Source organism: Sinocyclocheilus grahami, unplaced genomic scaffold, assembly GCF_001515645.1.
Source record: "Sinocyclocheilus grahami isolate Dianchi unplaced genomic scaffold, SAMN03320097.WGS_v1.1 scaffold20716.1, whole genome shotgun sequence".
Taxonomy (NCBI): Eukaryota; Metazoa; Chordata; class Actinopteri; order Cypriniformes; family Cyprinidae; genus Sinocyclocheilus; species Sinocyclocheilus grahami.
The window spans coordinates 1288-1638 of NW_015518150.1; positions in this window are offsets into that span (position 1 = coordinate 1288).

A 351-nucleotide genomic window follows, 5' to 3' on the forward strand; every position below is an offset into this window, starting at 1 on the left:
ACTAACATGACTAACAACATCCAGCATCAGGACTCTGAAATATTCATCCACAAAATTCGGCCCAACCAAATTATAAAAGCACAAAAAGAAAATTATTTAACCTATTGGACTGAAACAACAGAAACACAAAGTAAACTTGAATGTTATTTGGCCCTAAATAGAGATTACACAACTGCAGAATATCTGAGTACAGTGCAAGACTGTAAATGAAGAAGACAGATGACGAGGTACAGACTGAGCAGTCATACTCTGACTCTAGAGACGGGCAGATCTCCACAGCACTGGCTGCCCAGAGAGAGCCGCATCTGCCCTCACTGTACTCACAGAGCAACACCTCCTCACCAGCTGCCC